This window comes from Passer montanus, unplaced genomic scaffold (genome assembly GCF_014805655.1).
Source record: "Passer montanus isolate IOZ18808 unplaced genomic scaffold, ASM1480565v1 scaffold633, whole genome shotgun sequence".
NCBI lineage: Eukaryota > Metazoa > Chordata > Aves > Passeriformes > Passeridae > Passer > Passer montanus.
This window is the reverse complement of record NW_024371405.1, coordinates 1-14,904: the sequence shown is the minus strand read 5'-3', so window position 1 is coordinate 14,904 and position 14,904 is coordinate 1. Positions and strand designations below refer to the sequence as shown.

Below are 14,904 nucleotides of genomic sequence, written 5' to 3'. Positions count from 1 at the left end.
GATCTCCTGATTTTGGGGCAAATTTGGGCTTTTTGGGATTTTTGGGATTTTGGGGAGGGGTCTCAGGGGGTTTATTGGGGGAAATTTGGGCAGTTTTGGGGTTTTTAGGGTTTTTTGTGGGGGATTTGGGGATTTTGGGGCAGTTTTGGGGAACATTGGGGCTTTTTTGGGATTTTTGGGATTTTGTGGATTTTGGGGAGGGGTCTCAGGGGTTTTTTTGGGGGGGATTTGGGGATTTTTGGGGGGATTTGGGGTCTCAACCCCCTCTTCGCTCTCAGCCTCATCCTCCTCGATCTCCCGTTTTGGGGGAAATTTTGACTTTTTTGGGGATTTTGGGATTCTGGGGGGGGGTCTCGGGGTTTTTGGGGTGGGTTTTAGGATAATTTTGGGGTCGTGTCGGGCAAAGTTTGGGATGATTTTTGGTGATTTTGGGACCATTCCAGGTAAATTTTGGAGGGATTTTTGGTGATTTTGGGATAATTTTGGATGGGATTTTAAGATCGTTTTTGGTGATTTTGGGATAATTTTGGGCTGATTTTGGGATCATTTCAGGCAAATTTTGGGTGGATCTTGGGGTTTATTTTGGGCTGATTTTGGAATAATTTCAGATAAATTTTGGGCTGGTTTTGGGACAATTTTGGGTTGATTTGGGATAATTTTGGGGTGACTTTGGGATAATTTCAGGCAAATTTTGGGGTCATTTTGAGATAATTTTGGAATGATTTTGGGATAATTTCAGACAAATTTTGGGATGATTTCAGACAAAATTGGGACAATTTTGAGATAATTCTGGGGTAATTTCAGGATGATTTTGGGATCATTCCAGGTGTCTGGAAGAAAGCCTTTACTTTCTTATTTCAAGTGGAACTGAGAGGGAGCAGTAATTCTACCTCTGCCACCTGGGGGGAAACTGGGAATAACTGGGGGGGAGAACTGGGGGGAACTGAGAGGGAAACGTACCTATAGCACTGTCACACCTGTACAGGTATCTGTAGGTGCATCTGCATTCACAATGACACCTGTACCTGTACTGACCCCTGTACCTGTATTGATTCCTCTGCCTGTATTGACACCTGTACCTGTGGTTGTATCGATACCTGCACCTGTATTCACACCTGTACCTGTACAGGCACCTGCAGCTGTACTAACACTGACACCTGTACCTGTATTTGTATTGACACCTGAACCCGTACAGGCACCTGCTCCTGTACTCACACCTGTACCTGTATTTATAAGCTGTACCTGTATTTGTACACACATTCATACCTGTGCTTGTATTGACACCTGTACCTGCATTTCTGTTGACATGTGTACCTGTATTGACACCTGTACCTATATTTGTATGGACACCTGTACCTGCACTGACACCTACACCTGTACTGACATGTGTACCTGTATTTATATTGACAAGTGTACCTGTACTTGTATTGACACCTGTATTCACACCTGTACCTGTATTTGTATTGACACACATACCTGTATCGACAGCTGTACCTGTATTGACACCTGTACCTGTATTTGTATTGATACCTGTACCTGTATTGACACCTGTACCTGTGTTGACACCTATACCTGTACGGTCATGTGTACTTGTATTTATATGGACACACCTGTAGTTATTACATTGACACCTGTGCTTACATTGACACCTGTACCCGTATTTGTAATGACACGTATATTCACATCTGTACCTGTACCTGTACTGACACCCTCACCTGTATTTGTACTGACACCTATACCTGTGCTTATACTGACACCTGTAGCTGTATTGACACCTGTACTTGTACCTGTATTGACACCCGTACCTGTGCTTATATTGATATGTGTACCTGTATTCACACCTTTACCTGTGTTTATATTGACACCTGTACCTGTGCTTATACTGACACCTGTACCTGTACACACACCTGTCTACAGACACCTGTACCTGTACTGATATGTGTGCCTGTGTTTATATTGACACCTGTACCTGTGCTGACACTGACACCCGTACTGACATGTACACCTGTATTTGCATTGACACCTGTACCTGTACTGACACCTGTACCTGTACTGACATGTGTACCTGTGTTTATATTGACAGCCGTACCTGTGCTCATACTGACACCTGTATTTGGCACCTGTGGGTGCTGCCCACACCTGGCACCTCCAGCTGTCCCTGTCCCCACACCTGTGCCTGTCACCTCACCTGTACCTGTCCCCTCTCCCCTCACCTGTACCTGTCCCCTCTCCCCTGTCCCCGTCCCCTCAGGGGGCGTGTCTCACCCTGACCCCCCCCCTATAATTTTTGGGGTTGTGTCTCACCCTGACCCCCCCTTTTTCCCCTCCCCCCCAGGTGACTTCGGCCCCTCGGAGCCCCTCGGGACCCCCCGAATTGAGGGGGGGGCCGTTCCCAACGGGCGCCTGCCCGCAGCCCCCCCCGGGGCCCCCCCCAGCCCCGAGCAGATTTTGGGGGCGCGCCTGAGGCTGCTGGGGGACGCCTTCCAGCACAGCTACGGGGAAAACCTAAAAAATTCTTCCTGTTGGGGTTATGGCAGGGTTTGGGAAGGGGGGGGGCACAGGAATTTGGGGGAGACACAAAAATTTGGGCGAGAAACCCCAAAAATTTAGGGGGAGTCACCCTAAAAATTTGAGTGAGAAACTTAAAAAATTTAGGGGTGTGCAACTCAAAAATTTGGGGGGGGAACAGAAAAATTTTGGGGGAGAAGCTAAAAAATTTTTCCTGTTGGGGTTTTGCCAGGGTTTGGGAGTGAACCCTAAAATTTGGAGGGGACACCCCAAAATTTGGGCGAGAAACCTGAAAAATTTGGGGGGGTGCAACTCAAAAATTTGGGTTAGAAACCCCAAAAATTTGGGTGGGAAGTGAAAAATATTGGGGAAGAACCCAAAAAATTGTCCCTATTGGGAATATGCCAAGATTTGGGGGGTGAAGCCTAAAATTTGGTGGGGGAGACACAAAAATTTGGGGGGAACATGGGGGGGAACGGGAAAATTTTGGGGGAAAACCTAAAAAAGTTTTCCTATTGGGGTTATGCCAAGATTTGGGGAGGGGGCACAAAAATTTGGGGGGGACACCCCAAAATTTGGGTGAGAAAGCTGAAAAATTTGGGGGAGTCACCCTAAAAATTTGAGTAAGAAACCTAAAAAATTTAGGGGTGTGCGACTCAAAAATTTGGGGGGGACACCCCAAAATTTGGGCGAGAAACCTGAAAAATTTGGGGGGGTGCAACTCAAAAATTTGGGTTAGAAACCCCAAAAATTTGGGGGGGACACCCCAAAATTTGGGCGAGAAACTTCAAAAATTTGGGGTGTGCAACTCAAAAATTTGGGAGAGACACAAAAATTTGGGTGGGAAGTGAAAAATTTTGGGGGAGAACCTAAAAAGCTTTTCCTGTTGGGATTATTTGAAAGTTTTGGGGTGCACCCCAAAAATTTGGTGGGGACACCCCAAAATTTGGGTGAGAAACCTCAAAAATTTGGAGGGTGCGACTCAAAAATTTTGGGGGGAGAAGGCAAAAAATTCTTCCAGTTTGGGTTATCTCAAAATTTTGGGGGTGCACCCCCAAAAAATTCAGGGGGACACCTGAAAAATTTGGGGGACGGGGGACACAAAAATTTGGGGGGGAGCTGAAAAATTTTGGGGGTGAGCCCAAAAAATTCTCCCAATTGAGATTATTCCAACGTTTGGGGGGTGGACCCCAAAAATTTGGGGGAGAACACCTCAAAATTTGGGTGAGAAACCCCAAAAATTTGAGTGAGAAACCCCAAAAATTTGGGGGGGGAACTAAAAAATTTTGGGGGGGAACCCAAAAAGTTCTCCCTAATGGGGATGTGCCAAAATTTGGGGGGTGAACCCCAAAAGTTCAGGGTGAGGACACCCCAAAATTTGGGTGAGAACCTAAAAATTTGGGGGGCACACCCCAAAATTTGGGTGGGAAATGAAAAATTTTGGGAAGGCACCCAAAAAATTCTCCTTTCAGCCCAATTTTTGTGCTGCTTTTGGCTCCTTGCTGGAGTTACCCCAAAATTTTGGGGGGGACACCCCAGAATTTGTTTGGGTTAGAAACCCCAAAAATTTGGGTGGGAAGTGAAAAATATTGGGGAAGAACCCAAAAAATTGTCCCTATTGGGAATATGCCAAGATTTGGGGGGTGAAGCCTAAAATTTGGTGGGGGAGACACAAAAATTTGGGGGGAACAGCCCAAAATTTGGGTGAGAAACCTCAAAAGTTTGGGGGTGTGCGACTCAAAAATTTTGGGGAGGAGACACAAAAATTTGGGAGGGAAGTGAAAAATTCTGGGGGGAACCTAAAAAATTCTTCCTATTGGGGTTATCCCAAAATTTGGGGGGGACACCTCAAAAATTGGGCAAGGAACCCCAAAAATTTGGGAGGTCACCCCAGAAATTTGGGTGAGAAACCCCCAAAATTTGGGGGGAGCAACTCAAAAATTTGGGGAATGGCAGACAAAAATTTGAGTGGGAATAGAAAAATTTCGGGGGGGGGGGACCCAAAAAATTCTCCCTGCTGGGATTGTCTCAAAATTTGGGGGGGTGCACCCCAAAAATTTAGGGGGGACACCCCGAAATGAATCAGGACACGCCCCCGAGGTGGCTTTTTTAGGGACAATCCCCAAAAATTCAATTTTTCCCCCCAATTTCTCCAAGTTCCCCCCTCAGGGTTGGATTTTGGAGGGTGGGAGGGGCTGGAATTTGGGGGAACACCCCAAAATTTGGGGGAGACGCCCTAAATTTAGTGGGGACGCCCAAAATTGGGCGGGACGGGCCCCCTGAGGCAATTTTTTGGGGTAAAAACCCCAAAATTCAGTTTTTTCCCCATTTTAGCTCCACTTCTTCAACTCCTGCTGGAATTTGGGGGTGGGAGAGGCTGGAATTTGAGGGAAAACCCCAAATTTTAGGAAAAAAAACCCCAAAATTTAAGAAAGAACCCCAAAAATGAAATAAATACACCCAAAATTGGGCTGAACACCCCTTTTTTGGGTGGGATTCCCCCCAAAATTCAGTTTTTTCCCCATTCCAGCTCCACCATTCCAACTCCTGCTCCCAGGGCTGGAATTTGGGGGGTGGGAGAGGCTGGAATTTGAGGGAAAATCCTAAAATTTAGGGAAAACCCCCCCCAAAAAATTCCAAAAGAACCCTAAAATGAAATAAATACACCCAAAATTGGGGTGAACACCCTTTTTTTGGGTGGGATTCTCCCCAAAATTCAGTTTTTTCCCCATTCCAGCTCCACTCCTGCTGCCAGAAGTGGATTTTGAGGGGGTGGGAGAGGCTGGAATTTGAGGAAAATCCCCCAAAATTTAGGGGAAACACCCCCAAATCCAGAGGAGACCGCAAAAATTTAGGGAAGAACCCTCAAAAATTTATTAATTACACCCAAAATTGGGCTGAACACCCCTTTTTTGGGTGGGATTCCCCCCAAAATTTCTCTTTTTCCCCATCCCAGCCCCATTATTCCACCCCCCGCTGCCAGGGCTGGAATTTGGGGGGTGGGAGAGGCTGGAATTTGAGGGGAACCCCCCAAATTTAGGGGAAACCTCCAAAAAGTTTGGGAAAGGACCCCAAAACTTAAATAAACACACCCAAAAGTTAAATAAATACACCCAAAAGTTAAATAAACACACCCAAATTTTGGCTGAACACCCGCTTTAAGGTGGGATTCCCCCCAAAATTCCCCTTTTTCCCCCATCCCATCCCCACCATTCCAACTTCTGCTACCAGGGCTGGGTTTTGCGGGGTGGGCAGGGTGGGCGGCGCTAATTGCGGGCGTTAATTAGCGGCGTTAATTAAGGAATTAACCGCGGCTCCTCCCGCAGCGCCGCGGGCTCCTCTGGGGGCCGCTCTTCCGCTGGGTGGCGCCCTGGCTCGGGGCCGCGCCCGCAGCGCCCCTGGCGGCCAGAGGGGGGAACTGACCCTGGAAAACAGCTGGAAAACACCTGGAAAACAGCTGGAAAACACCTGGAGAGACCCGGCAACACCTGGAGAACACCTGGAGAAACCCGCGCGACGCTCACAGGAACAGCGGGGAACCGGGGGGGATCTCCCGTAACGGGAGCACAAAGCACAAAACCCCCCCAGATCCGAGTTGGTAGCGCCCGCCCCTCCCCTGGGTTTTATTTATTTGGGGTAATTTATTAACGGGGGATGGGGGGGGATTGTGGGGGGGGGTTTGTAAAATTGAGGGGGGTCCCCAAAATTGGGGGGGGTCCCCAAAAATGTGGCAGGAAAGGGGGGACCCCCCCCAAGAAAAAAAGGATTGTAAATGGTGTAAATTAGGGGGTGTACATGGACATTTTGGGGTGTAAATTTAAAATTTTGGGGTGTAAATTTACATTTTTTTGGGGTGTAAATTGAAAATTTTTGGGTGTAAATTGAAATTTTTGGGGTGTAAATTGAAATTTTGGGGTTTTTTTAGGGGTGAAATAAGGGGGGACCCCCCCAAAATGGTGCTGGGGGGGGTCAGGCCATTCCCCCAAATTTTTTTAATGGGGGGGAACCCCCAAATTTATCCCCCCCCAAGGACTGTAAATAAGTTTGGGGGGGAACGGAAAAATTTTGGGGGAAAACCTAAAAAATCTTATCGGGGTTATGCCAAGATTGGGGGGGACACACAAAAATTTGGGGGGGACACCCCAAAATTTGGGCGAGAAACTTCAAAAATTTGGGGTGTGCAACTCAAAAATTTGGGAGAGACACAAAAATTTGGGTGGGAAGTGAAAAATTTTGGGGGAGAACCTAAAAAGCTTTTCCTGTTGGGATTATTTGAAAGTTTTGGGGTGCACCCCAAAAATTTGGTGGGGACACCCCAAAATTTGGGTGAGAAACCTCAAAAATTTGGAGGGTGCGACTCAAAAATTTTGGGGGGAGAAGGCAAAAAATTCTTCCAGTTTGGGTTATCTCAAAATTTTGGGGGTGCACCCCCAAAAAATTCAGGGGGACACCTGAAAAATTTGGGGGACGGGGGACACAAAAATTTGGGGGGGAGCTGAAAAATTTTGGGGGTGAGCCCAAAAAATTCTCCCAATTGAGATTATTCCAACGTTTGGGGGGTGGACCCCAAAAATTTGGGGGAGAACACCTCAAAATTTGGGTGAGAAACCCCAAAAATTTGAGTGAGAAACCCCAAAAATTTGGGGGGGGAACTAAAAAATTTTGGGGGGGAACCCAAAAAGTTCTCCCTAATGGGGATGTGCCAAAATTTGGGGGGTGAACCCCAAAAGTTCAGGGTGAGGACACCCCAAAATTTGGGTGAGAACCTAAAAATTTGGGGGGCACACCCCAAAATTTGGGTGGGAAATGAAAAATTTTGGGAAGGCACCCAAAAAATTCTCCTTTCAGCCCAATTTTTGTGCTGCTTTTGGCTCCTTGCTGGAGTTACCCCAAAATTTTGGGGGGGACACCCCAGAATTTGGGGGGGACACCCCGAAATGAATCAGGACACGCCCCCGAGGTGGCTTTTTTAGGGACAATCCCCAAAAATTCAAATTTTTCCCCCAATTTCTCCAAGTTCCCCCCTCAGGGTTGGATTTTGGAGGGTGGGAGGGGCTGGAATTTGGGGGAACACCCCAAAATTTGGGGGAGACGCCCTAAATTTAGTGGGGACGCCCAAAATTGGGCGGGACGGGCCCCCTGAGGCAATTTTTTGGGGTAAAAACCCCAAAATTCAGTTTTTTCCCCATTTTAGCTCCACTTGTTCAACTCCTGCAGGAATTTGGGGGTGGGAGAGGCTGGAATTTGAGGGAAAACCCCAAATTTTAGGAAAAAAACCCCCAAAATTTAAGAAAGAACCCCAAAAATGAAATAAATACACCCAAAATTGGGCTGAACACCCCTTTTTTGGGTGGGATTCCCCCCAAAATTCAGTTTTTTCCCCATTTCAACTCCACCATTCCAACTCCTGCTCCCAGGGCTGGAATTTGAGGGTGGGAGAGGCTGGAATTTGAGGGGAACCCCCAGAATTTAGGGGAAACCTCCAAAAAGTTTGGGAAAGGACCCCAAAACTTAAATAAACACACCCAAAAGTTAAATAAATACACCCAAAAGTTAAATAAACACACCCAAATTTTGGCTGAACACCCGTTTTAAGGTGGGATTTCCCCCCAAAATTCCCCTTTTCCCCCCATCCCATCCCCACCATTCCAACTTCTGCTACCAGGGCTGGGTTTTGCGGGGCGGGAAGGGTGGGCGGCGCTAATTGCGGGCGTTAATTAGCGGCGTTAATTAAGGAATTAACCGCGGCTCCTCCCGCAGCGCCGCGGGCTCCTCTGGGGGCCGCTCTTCCGCTGGGTGGCGCCCTGGCTCGGGGCCGCGCCCGCAGCGCCCCTGGCGGCCAGAGGGGGGAACTGACCCTGGAAAACAGCTGGAAAACAGCTGGAAAACACCTGGAGAGACCCGGCAACACCTGGAGAACACCTGGAGAAACCCGCGCGACGCTCACAGGAACAGCGGGGAACCGGGGGGGATCTCCCGTAACGGGAGCACAAAGCACAAAACCCCCCCAGATCCGAGTTGGTAGCGCCCGCCCCTCCCCTGGGTTTTATTTATTTGGGGTAATTTATTAACGGGGGATGGGGGGGGATTGTGGGGGGGGGTTTGTAAAATTGAGGGGGGTCCTCCGAGTTGGTAGCGCCCGCCCCTCCCCTGGGTTTTATTTATTTGGGGTAATTTATTAACGGGGGTGGGGGGGGATTGTGGGGGGGGGGTTTGTAAAATTGAGGGGGGTCCCCAAAATTGGGGGGGGTCCCCAAAAATGTGGCAGGAAAGGGGGGACCCCCCCCAAGAAAAAAAGGATTGTAAATGGTGTAAATTAGGGGGTGTACATGGACATTTTGGGGTGTAAATTTAAAATTTTGGGGTGTAAATTTACATTTTTTTGGGGTGTAAATTGAAAATTTTTGGGTGTAAATTGAAATTTTTGGGGTGTAAATTGAAATTTTGGGGTTTTTTTAGGGGTGAAATAAGGGGGGACCCCCCCAAAATGGTGCTGGGGGGGGTCAGGACCATCCCCCAAATTTTTTTAATGGGGGGGAACCCCCAAATTTATCCCCCCCCAAGGACTGTAAATGCTGTAAATGGGGGATTTGGGGTTTTTTGGGGTTTTTTTTGGGGTGGGGCCCCCCAAATCCCCCCCAGCCGTACCTTGACCACCTCCTGGCCCAGCACGCCCCCGACCACGGCGCACACCGGCGCCATCTCCGAGAAGCAGAAGCTGAAAAGGGGGAAAAAAAGGGGGAAAATTGAACAGGAAAATGCCAAAATCGGGGGGGTTCACCCCAAAAATGGGGGTGGGGGCACGAGAAACACCGAGGGGTCAGCCCTGGAAGGAGCGGGAGGAAAGGTTGAGGTTGTACCCCAAAAAAAGTGCTGAAAACCCCGAAGTTTTACCCCAAAAACCTTCTTAAAACCCCCAAGTTTCACCCCAAAAAATGTTAAAACCCTGAGGTTTCACCCCAAAAAATGGGGGTTCTTAAAGGTTCTTAAAACCTCGAAGTTTCACCCCAAAAACCTTCTTAAAACCTCCAGTTTTCACCCCAAAAAAGGTTCTTAAAACCCCAAGGTTTCACTCCAAAAAAAGTTCTTAAAACCCCAAAGTTTCGCCCCAAAAACCTTCTTAAAAACCCGAATTTTCACCCCAAAAAAGGTTCTTAAAACCCCAAGGTTTCACTCCAAAAAAAGTTCTTAAAACCCCAAAGTTTCGCCCCAAAAACCTTCTTAAAAACCCGAATTTTCACCCCAAAAAAGGTTCTTAAAACCCCGAGGTTTCACCCCAAAAATGGGGGTGGGGGCACGAGAAACCCCGAGGGTTCAGCTCTAGAAGGAGCGGGAGAAAAGGCTGAGGTTGTACCCCAAAAAAGGTGCTGAAAAGCCAAAAAAACCTGCTGAAAACCCCAAAGTTTTACCCCAAAAAAAGGTTCTTAAAATCCCCAGGTTTCACCCCAATAAAGGTTCTGAAAACTCCAAAGTTTCACCCCAAAAATGGGGGTGGGGGCACGAGAAACCCCGAGGGTTCAGCCCTGGAAGGAGCGGGAGGAAAGGCTGAGGTTGTACCCCAAAAAAAGGGCTGAAAACCTGTGCAAGTGTCCCCTCCCCTGTCCCCTCACCTGTCCCATGTCACCTGTCCCCTGTGTGTCCCCTGTCCCATCCCTCACCTGTGCAAGTGTCCCCTCCCCTGTCCCGTGTCACCTGTCCTGTGTCCCCTGTCCCGTCCCTCACCTGTGCAAGTGTCCCCTCCCCTGTCCCATGTCACCTGTCCCCTGTGTGTCCCTCACCTGTGCAAGTGTCCCCTCCCCTGTCCCATGTCACCTGTCCCCTGTGTGTCCCTCACCTGTGCAAGTGTCCCCTCCCCTGTCCCATGTCACCTGTCCCCTGTGTGTCCCTCACCTGTGCAAGTGTCCCCTCCCCTGTCCCCTGTCCCTCACCTGTCCCCTGTCCAGGTGTCCCCTGTCACCTCTGTGTCCCTCACCTGTGGAAGTGTCCCCTGTCCCCTCCTGTGTCCAGGTGTCCCCTCCATGTCCCCTCACCTGTGGAAGTGTCCCCTCCCATGTCCCCTCCCCTGTCCCTTGTCACCTGTCCCCTCTGTGTCCCCTCCCCTGTTCTGTGTCCCCTCACCTGTCCCCTGTCCCCTATCTCATATCCCCTGTCCCCTCTGTGTCCCCTGTCCCGTGTCCCCTCACCTGTGGAAGTGTCTCCTCACCTGTGGAAGTGTCCCCTCACCTGTGGAAGTGTCCCCTGTCCCCTGTGTGTCCCCTGTCCAGGTGTCCCCTGTCCCTCACCTGTCCCCTGTCCCTCACCTGTGGAAGTGTCCCCTGTGTGTCCCTCACCTGTCCCCTGTCCCTCACCTGTCCCCTGTCCCTCACCTGTCCCCTGTGTGTCCCCTACCTGTGGAAGTGCTCCGGCAGCAGCTGCGGCCCCACCCCCAGCGCCTCCAGCACCTCCCGGCGCAGGCGCAGGGACACGGGTCACGGCCAGCTTCTGTCCTAAACTGTAACAACACTGCAAGGGGACATTGGGGACATTGTCACTGTCACTGTCACCTCGGCGGCGCTGCGGGGACACGGGTCACGGCCAGCCTCGGAACGGAACTGCAATAAAACTGGGACATTGGGGACATTGTCAGTGTCACTGTCACCTCGGTGGCACTGCGGGGACACGGGTCACGGCCAGCCTCTGTCCTAAACTGCAATAGAACTGCAAAGGGACATTGTCACTGTCACTGTCACCTCGGCGGCGCTGCGGGGACACGGGTCACAGCCAGCCTCGGAACGGAACTGCAATAAAACTGGGACATTGGGGACATTGTCACTGTCACTGTTACCTCAGTGGCACTGCGGGGACACGGGTCACGGCCAGCCTCTGTCCTAAACTGCAATAGAACTGCAAAGGGACATTGTCACTGTCACTGTCACCTCGGTGGCGCTGCGGGGACACGGGTCACGGCCAGCCTCGGAACAGAACTGCAATAAAACTGCAAAGGGACATTGTCACTGTCACTGTCACTGTCACCTCGGTGGCACTGCGGGGACACGGGTCACGGCCAGCCTCTGTCCTAAACTGCAATAGAACTGGGACATTGGGGACATTGTCATTGTCACTGTCACTGTCACTGTCACCTCGGTGGCACTGCGGGGACACGGGTCACGGCCAGCCTCGGTCCTGAACTGCAATAAAACTGCAAAGGGACATTGGGGACATTGTCATTGTCATTGTCACTGTCACTGTCACCTCGGTGGCACTGCGGGGACACGGGTCACGGCCAGCCTCGGTCCTGAACTGCAATAGAACTGCAAAGGGACATTGTCATTGTCACCTCGGTGACACTGCGGGGACACTGTCACTGTCACTGTCACCTGGGTGGCACTGTAGGGACACTGTGACTGTGACTGTCACTGTCACCTGGGTGACACTGCGGGGACACTGTGACTGTCACTGTCATTGTCACTGTCACCTGGGGGACACTGTCATTGTCACCTGGGTGACACTGCGGGGACACTGTGACTGTCACTGTCATTGTCACTGTCACCTGGGGGACACTGTCATTGTCACCTGGGTGACACTGCGGGGACACTGTCACTGTCACTGTCACCTGGGTGGCACTGTAGGGACACTGTCACTGTCACTGTCATTGTCACCTGGGTGACACTGCGGGGACACTGTCACTGTCACTGTCACCTGGGTGGCACTGTAGGGACACTGTCACTGTCACTGTCATTGTCACCTGGGTGACACTGCGGGGACACTGTCACTGTCACTGTCACTGTCACGTGGGTGGCACTGTAAGGACACTGTGACTGTCACTGTCACTGTCACGTGGGTGGCACTGTAAGGACACTGTGACTGTCACTGTCACTGTCACCTGGGTGGCACTGTAGGGACACTGTGACTGTCCCAAGGAGGACCTCGGTGACACTTTTATTTTCCCCCCATGAATGGGATCTTTTCCCCCCAAAAATGAGACTTTTCCCCCCCAAAATGAGATTTCCGCCCCAGAAATGAGATTTTTTTCCCCGAAAATGAAAATTTTCTCCCCAGAGCTGTGATTTTTCCCCAAAAATGAGATTTTTTCCCCGAAATGAGGTTTTTCTCCTCAGAACTGTGATTTTTCCCCAGAAATGAGATTCTTTTCCCCCAGAACTGTGATTTTTACCCAAAATTGCGGTTTTTTTCCCCAGAACTGTGATTTTTCCCCAGAACTGTGATTTTTTTCCCCATTAATGAGATTTTCTTGCCCGAAAATGAGATTTTTTCCCCCAAAATTGTGATTTTTTCCCCCCAAAATGATGTTTTCCTCCCCAGAGCTGTGCATTTCCCCCAGAAATGAGATTTTTTTTTCTCCATCAGTGAGATTTTTTTTCCCCAAAAGCGAGATCCTTTTTCCCCAAAACTGTGATTTTTTTTCCCCAAAAATGAGATTTTTCTCCCCAGAACAGTGATTTTTCCCCAGAAATGGGATTTTTTTCCCCCATTAATGAGATTTTTTTCCCCAAAATTGTGATTTTTTTCCCCCAAAAATGAGATTTTTCTCCCCAGAACTGTGATTTTTCCCCAGAAATGGGATTTTTTTCCCCCATTAATGAGATTTTTTTCCCCAAAATTGAGATTTTTCTCCCCAGAACTGTGATTTTTCCCCAGAAATGGGATTTTTTTCCCCCATTAATGAGATTTTTTTCCCCAAAATTTGATTTTTTTCCCCCCAAAACGACGTTTTCCTCCCCAGAGCTGTGTTTCCCCCCAAAAGTGAGTTTTTTTCCCAAAACTGCGGTTTCTCAGCCCGGTCTCACCGTGCAGCAGGAAGTAGTCGGGCGCCGTCCTGCGCTGCGCCGCCTCCTCCGGCCGGCCCCGCGCCGCCAGCGCCTCGCGCAGCGCGCAGAACTGCAGCCGCTGCAGGGGGGGAAACACAGAGGGGTTTGGGTGAAAAACGGGGCATTTTGGGAAAAATATGGGAGATACTGGGGGAAAAAGGGGGTTTGGGGGGAAAAATGGGGATTTGGGGGGAAAAATGGGCAAAAAATGGGGGTTTGGGGTGTGGGGAGAGGATGGAAATGCCGCAGCGCGCAGAACTGCAGCCGCTGCAGGGGGGGGAAATGGGGATTTTCGGAAAAAATAGGAGATTTTTGGGGAAAAAGGGGCATTCTGGGAAAAACTGGGGGGTTGGGGGAAAAGGGGGATTTGGAGAGAAGAAATGGGGATTTTTGGGGAAAAAATAGAGGAGATTTTGGGGGAAAAAATAGGCATTTTAGGGAAAAAATGGGGATTTTGGGGGGAAAAAAGGGGGGATTTGGGGGAAAAACGGGGAACAGGGAGTTGGGAATTCTGCTTTTTGACCATGGTGGTCTCGGGCGGCTCCAGCTGGGCCCGTTTGGGGTTTGGTTTTGGGGTCCATCCCAGGGTTTTGGGGTCTGTATCAGTGTTTTTGGGGTCTGTATCCGTGTTTTTGGGTTTTCAGGGTTTGGGATCACTGACCTTTTTGACCATGGTGGTCTCGGGCGGCTCCAGCCGGGCCCGTTTGGGGTTTGGTTTTGGGGTCTGTATCAGGTTTTATTCCAGGATTTTGGGGTCTGTATCGGTGTTTTTGGGGTCTCTATCGGTGTTTTTGGGTTTTCAGGGTTTGGGATCTGACCTTTTTGACCATATGGTGGTCTCGGGCGGCTCCAGCTGGGCCCGTTTGGCCTCGGGTCCATCCTCCACCCCCGTGCTCACCTTGGCCACCTTGGGCTTCTCCCTGAGGATGGAAAATGGCAGCAATCCCACCAGGAACCCCCCAAAACCCCGGGATTTCGGGGGTCCTGCCCCAAACTCACTCCACGAACTCGTGCTCGCCCAGGTCGGCGAACATGTAGCCGTGGTAGCCGAAGACGTCGCCGGTGAAGAACTTGATGCCGTTTTTGTGGCAGATCTGGTTGATCCTCACCATGCACTCCTTGGAGCAGCAGGTGAGGCACACCTGGAGGGGAGAGCTGGGATGTCAGCCCGGATTTTGGGGGGTTTAGAGGGGAAATGATGAATGGGGCACGGGGAGGAGTGGGATGGGGTTGGGTGTTCTTCTTTTTTGGGAGAGAAAAGAATTGAACCCCAAAATGGGGGGATTCTACCCCAAAATGGGACAATCCCACCCCAAAATGAGACAGTCCTGCCCCAAAATGGGACAATCCCACCCCAAAATGGGATGATCACACTCTGGAATAGCAGAATCCTGCCCAAAAATGGGACAATCACCCCAAAATTGGGAATATCCCCCGCAAAACTGGGGATATCCACCCCAAACCTGTGACAATCCCATTCCAAAATCCCCAAATCTCCCTAAACCTGGGAATATTCCCCCCCAATCCCATCCCAAACCCCCCCAAATCTGTGACAAATACCCCCAAATCCAGGAATATCCCCCCAAAC

At 50.0% G+C, this 14,904-nt stretch overlaps 1 pseudogene; it reads right to left on the bottom strand.

Annotated features, from left to right (window-relative positions):
• Positions 1–8,238: 8,238 nt before the first annotated feature.
• Positions 8,239–14,479, bottom strand: LOC120511272 (annotated as a pseudogene).
• Between the last annotated feature and the right edge of the window lie 425 nt (positions 14,480–14,904).